This window comes from Enhydra lutris, unplaced genomic scaffold (assembly GCF_002288905.1).
Source record: "Enhydra lutris kenyoni isolate GAN:26980312 unplaced genomic scaffold, ASM228890v2 scaffoldscaffold45, whole genome shotgun sequence".
Lineage (NCBI taxonomy): Eukaryota > Metazoa > Chordata > Mammalia > Carnivora > Mustelidae > Enhydra > Enhydra lutris.
Genome location: NW_019154129.1, coordinates 6,745,278 through 6,751,277, shown reverse-complemented (window position 1 = coordinate 6,751,277; position 6,000 = coordinate 6,745,278).

The following is a 6,000-nucleotide window of genomic DNA, read 5'->3' as shown; positions in this document are numbered from 1 at the left end:
TAGTTGGCTGCTCCCATGTTAGGGACATAGATATTTAACATTGTTAGATCTTCTTGTCAGATCCTTTTAAGTATGATACGGTGTCCTTCCTCATGTCTTGTTACAGTCTTTGACTTAAAATCTAATTTATCTGATATAAGGATTCACTCCCACTTTCCTTTGATGACCACTAGCACGGTAAAGGGTTTTCCACTCCCTCACTTTAGATCTGGAGGTGTCTTCCAGTCTAAAATGAGTTCCTTGGAGATAGCATATTGATGGGTCTTGTTTTTTTTTGTTTTTTGTTTTTTTTTTAATCCAGTCTGATACCCTGTCTTTGGATTGGGGCATTTAGCCCATTTACATTCAGGGTAACTATTGAAAGATATTAATTGAGTGCAATTGTATTGCCTGTACAGTGACTGTTACTGTACATTGTCTCTGTTCCTTTCTGGTCTGTTACTTTTAGGCTCTCTCTTTGCTTAGAGGACCCCTTTCAATATTTCCTGTAGGGCTGGTTTGGTGTTTGGTCTTTTAGTTTTTGTTTGTCCTGGAAGCTTTTTATCTTTCCTTCTATTTTCAATGACAGCCTAGCTGGATATAGTATTCTTGGCTGCATAGTTTTCTCGTTTAGTGCGCTGAATATATCATGCCAGTCTTTCTGGCCTGCCAGGTCTCTGTGGATAAGTCTGCCGTCAGTCTAATATTTCTACCATTGTATGTTATGGACTTCTTGTCCCGAGCTGCTTTCAGGATTTTCTCTTTGTCACTGAGACTTGTAAGTTTTACTATTAGATGATGGGGTGTGGACCTATTTTTATTGATTTTGGGGGGGGGAAGTTCTCTGTGCCTCCTGGATTTTGATGCTTGTACCCTTCGCCAAATTAGGGAACTTCTCTGCTATAATTTGCTCCAATATACCTTTTGCCCTTTCTTTCTTCATCTTCTGGGATCCCAATTATTCTAATATTGTTTGGTCTTACGGTATCACTTATCTCTCGAATTCTCCCCTTGTGGTCCAGTAGTTGTCTCTCTTTTTCTCAGCTTCTTTGTTCTCCATCATTTGGTCTTCTATATCACTAATTCTCTCTTCTACCTCATTTGTCCTAGCAGTAAAAGCCTCCGTTTTTTATTGCACCTCATTAGTAGCTTTTCTAATTTCAACTTGGTTAGATTTTAGTTCTTTTATTTCTCCAGGAAGGGATTCTCTAGTATCTCCCATGCTTTTTTCAAACCCAGCTAGCACCTTGATAATCATCGTTCTGAACTCTATTTCTGACACATTACTAATGTCTGTATTGATTAGGTCCCTAACTGTTGGTACTGCCTCTTGTTCTTTTTTTTGAGTTCTATCACATTTTCATTTTATCCATATGAGAATAGATGAATGTGAGAGAACAAAATACTAAAAGGATAACAATGACCCCAGAAAAATAGACACTAATCCAATCAGAAGAGACCCAAAACTGGCGGGAGAAGAAAGGAAGAAAAAAAAGAAAGAAAGAAATGTATATATATGTAAATTAGACTGGTGAATAGAACAGAGCCATACACTTGATTATGGGTGTATTTTGGTCTGTTAGAGGGAACTGCCTCCCAAAATTTTAAAGAGAAACACACACACACACACACACACACACAAACAAACAAGGGTAAACACAATGAAGGGATGGAATATGACTGTAAAGATATAAATTTAAAAAGATTCTAAAAAGAATTGATAACATAAGAAATTGGTTTTAAAAAAAGAAAAGGTGATCAGTCTGGAGCCTAGAACAAAGCCATTCTGTAGATTTAGGGTATATTTTGATCTCTTAGAAGAAACTGTATCCCAAAATTTTAAGGAAAGAAAAGTGTACAAAAAATAAGGTGAAATATAATGAAGGGATAGAATATGACTATAACAAAAATTTAAAAAGATTTTTTAAAGAGGTATTGATAAGATAAAATAGTTAAAATGTTAAAACAGGAAAGAGGGAAAATTTTAAAAAATACAGTAAGAAAAAAATTTTAAAAATCTAACTGAAAAGAGTAAAGAATCATGGGGGGGAAAAAAGCCATGAATTCCCATAGCTCTGAAGTTTTGCAGTTCTCATTGATTGGTGAGCTTGGTCTTTGCTGGATGTTCTTGCTAATCCTCTGGGGGGAGGGCCTGTTGCATGATTCTCAAATGTTTTTGCCCGAGGTGGAATTGCGCCACCCTTGCCAGGGGCCAGTCTAAGTAATCTGCTCTTGGGTTCTCTCAGTAGCTTTTATCCCTGAATGCTTTCTGTACCGCTTTGGAGGATGGGAATGAAAATGGTGGCCTCCCAGTCTCAGGCCTGGAGGAGCCAAGAGCTCAGGGTCCCACTCCTCAGTGCACCCTCAGAGAAAAACAGTCACTCCCTCCCATCTCCCGGGTCTCTGGCCACACTCTGAGCTCACCCAGCCTGTGACCGAGCATTTCTGTCTCTCGTGCACGGCCCCGTTTGGAGTCTCCAAACCCAGCTGATTCCTGTTTCTCACTCCCGCACTGCTCCTCCTGGAGGAGGAAGGAAGGTGTCTCCCCAGATCTGCCACTTGTGGGGTCCATGCCCCAAGAGCAGTGGACCAACTGTGCTGTTAATCACAGTTTAAGGTAACCCTGAGCTGAGAGCCCATTGCTCGGCTCCATCTCTGCATCTGGCTTCCCCGCTCTGATGCCTGGGAGCTCTGCTACCCTTAGGCACCCCTGGTCTTCTGTGTCCTGAGATGACACTGTCCCCATGAGGGCACCACCTTCTGCTTAGGCTCTGGAGAGACATCCCTCAGTGGAGCAGACTTCTACAAGTTCCGATTTTGTGCTCCACTGCTCCACCGCTTGCCGGGAGCTGACCCCTCCCCACCACGGTCTGTCTTCCCGTCGCTTCGGATTCACTTCCCTGCGTGTCCTACCTTCCAGAAAGTGGTTGGTTTTCTGTTCCTAGAATTGTGGCTCTTCTTCTTTTCGCTCTCCTGTTGAGTTTGTAGGTGCTCAAAATGGTCTGATAACTATCTAGCTGAACTCCTGGGACCCGATGATATTTAGGCCTCCTAAATATCCCCTTCGCCGTCTTGATTCAGTTCATTGAGCCATATTCATGGAGACACAGGGTGATAACTGCCAGCAAAGGGCTGACCTGCTAGAAAATGCTGAGAGGCACACTGGCATGTTGTTAAGCTGGGGTTCTGCAGCGATGACTTCTCTTACCAAGGGGCAGTCGCCACAGGTGGCTCCCCTCTTTGCCTTCCATTGATTTTTATGTAAGCAAAGTTGGTCTATGGTTTTCCTTTATTGTGCTGTAATTGTTGGCTTTCAATATCGATGTCCATAATAAAGAATTTGGAAGTGTTCCTTCCTCCTCTAGGCGTTGGTTAAATTTAAATAGCATTAGGAGCATCCCTAAGGGTTGACTTGAGGTTGGTTCCCTTCACCCGGGAATGGATCCACACCTACGGTTTCTCCCTTCCCCTCCCACCACGGGGCTTGGGGAAACGGTGGTATGTCTGCAACAGCCTTCCCAAGTTTCTTCGGGTATAGCTATCTTCCCTTTTTGGTATGTTGGGGAGGAAAAGTTTTCCTCTACCTTTCACAGACTCTTGTGGCTGGTCTAAGAATTAAATTGACACGAGACAGGTTAACAGGACGAAACCAAATTTAATCTGGTACATATGGAAATCCACAGGAATACAGAGGAGGGGTTCAAAGACAGAAAGGAAAAAAGAGGTCTATATGCTGTCCTAAGCTAAGAGATGGGAAGGTGGGTCTGGGGCTTCAAAGGGGGAGGAGGGCATTTGTAGACCAATAAGAAGAGATGTTTGGTAATGAGATGTTTGCCCTGCCATACAGATGGATCCTGCGGATAAACTCTATCTCTGGTAATAGCTCTCATTCTGGGAAAGAGCCCTCATTTTAGATTCTTCTGGGTACTTAGGGGAGGGGCAACATTCTTTTGAACTTGCAGGATCTCAGTTGTCTTCAGGGCAAAGTAGTCCGAGCCAAAGTTGTACATTTTGGGGAGACTTGTTCTAAACACCTTCATGTTCTTGTCCGTACTTCTCCCCAGCCCCCAGAAAATCTGTCTCCTCTAGGTTTTCAAGTTTGCTTGCCTAGACTGTGGCCTTGACAGCCCCTTTCTTGTCTTGATGAGCGTAAACCCCCTTCCCCACTACCAAATAAGACAAGTCTTAAGTTGACTTAAGGTTACCATTTTTCTCTTAATTAATTTTTTGAAAAGTTTTACATTCAGGAAATGCTACATTCTTCCAAGTTGTTCTTAGAGGAGTAGGCTAAGATATACATCATCTCCTAGAGCACACCACCCCCATCCCAGGCAGCAGGAAGTCCCTGGAATGCGTCCTCTGCATTCAGCGGCCAAGGATCGGCTCTGCTCCTCTCCTGAGGGAGGAAGTCCTGGCCAGAGAGCTTCTACCCCTTCCCTCTCTTCAAAGAATAATGGAGAACTGAGGTTAGGTAATGAAAGCTCCCATGGTTTTTCCCAAGTTGTGTGTTGACTGGGTCAGTTTCCTGCTTACTTAGACAATGGTCAAATAAGCTGTTTTGCCTTGGCCCCCTTCTGTTGTAAAACTCAGGTTTCATCTCATAGAGACTAGATTTGTTAAAAAAATATATATATATAATTATATACACACACACACACACAGACTTTATATGCTTTTAATTTGGTCAGAAGCCCCGCAGGTGGCAAGAACAGGACTTACAGAGGCAAAGGGCAGCAGAACGTGCTACCTGAAAATATGCCCCAAAGAGTTTGATGCTGAAGGCAGTTGGGAAAAAGCAGACACAGGAAAAGCTTGTCGCTCTTCCCCTATTGGCCTAGAGCAGGACTAAAAAAAAATTTTTTTGAAGATTTTATTTATATATTTGACAGAGAGCAAGAGAGGGAACACAGCAGGGGGAGTGGGAGAGGGAGAAGCAGGCTTCCCGCTGAGCAGGGAGCCCGATGGGGGGCTTGATCCTAGGACTCTGGGATCATGACCCAAGCCGAAGGCAGACATTTAACTGAGCCACCCAGGTGCCCCTCGCAGGACTAAATTTATAAAGCTGACTCCCTCTCTCCCTTCCCAGAAGGGTATAGGCTAATCCGGAGAGAGAACTCCAGTCCCTTAGGATCACCAAAGGCATCCACATAACAAACCCTGTTAGTTAGTTCCCCTGTGTATTTACACCTTCCCTCCATGTTCTGCCTCTAGAAGCTCAGCCTTCTCCTTTGACTTGTCTCTTCTTGAAAACTGTGTCGTTCTCTTGTTAACGCTCTCTCTCTCTCTCTCTCTCTCCATTACTCATGCAGGTTCTCCCGTGTACATGCTTGAAACACACACTAATAAACTTCTCCTTTCCTCTTGCCAGTCTCTCGTCAGCATAATTGACGGGACCCCAGCCACAGAACCCAAGATTGGTAGAGCGTAAACATTTTTTTTTTCCCTCTCCTCCAGGAGCTTCCTCCAAGAAATGACCTGCGTGTTATTCTCTCTGACCACAGAAAGCAGCTTCCAGTAGGAAGGGGTCCCCTGCCTCCTCCTCCCTCTTCCTCACCCTCCTCTGTCTCCAGCTTCCCTCTCTCCCTCTAGCTTCTGTTCCTATAAACGTGTGCCACTCTTGGCTACCCCCAACCTGTCTGATTTCAGAAACAAAAAAAAGTCCTTCGAGCCTGTGTTTTCCTTCCTATTTTTTTCTACTACAGTAAAATGCACATAACCTAAAATATGCCATTTTTAAATGTCTCATTCAGTGGTATCAGACACATTCACGGTGTTGGACAACTATCATCCCTACCCATTTCCAGAATGTTTTCATCTTCCCTGAGACTCTATACTCATTAAACACCATCTTTCCATTCTCCTCTCCCTTCTTTTCAGTTTCTAAAATTCTCTGGGACAAACAGCATCATACCAAGGTATCTATTTTTAAAAAAAAAAAGATTTTATTTATTTATCTGATAGAGATTACAAGTAGGCAGAGAGGCAGGCAGAGAGGGAGAGGGAAGCAGGCTCCCCGCTGAG